Genomic DNA, 282 nt, shown 5'->3' with positions numbered 1-282 from the left:
ATACGGATCGTATAATGTGCCGCATAATGGTTACAGAAATGAGATATTTTTGGAGCAATTTCACGATCACTTATACGGACCGTATAAGTGTCCTTATATTTTCTCAACGGGTCAGATTTTTAAGTTATAAAAATGAGACCCCAAGTCATTATTTTCATTTCCCCACTTCTCCACTTCTCTCCAACTCTCTAGAACATTCTACACATCTCTTTTACAATCTAAGATAATCAAGGGTCAACTTCATCAAACAAAAGGGAAAACTGTAAGAAAACTATTGAGGGT

Source organism: Lycium ferocissimum, chromosome 10 (genome assembly GCF_029784015.1).
Source record: "Lycium ferocissimum isolate CSIRO_LF1 chromosome 10, AGI_CSIRO_Lferr_CH_V1, whole genome shotgun sequence".
NCBI lineage: Eukaryota > Viridiplantae > Streptophyta > Magnoliopsida > Solanales > Solanaceae > Lycium > Lycium ferocissimum.
The sequence above is the reverse complement of the archived record's forward strand: the minus strand, read 5'-3'. Positions refer to the sequence as shown.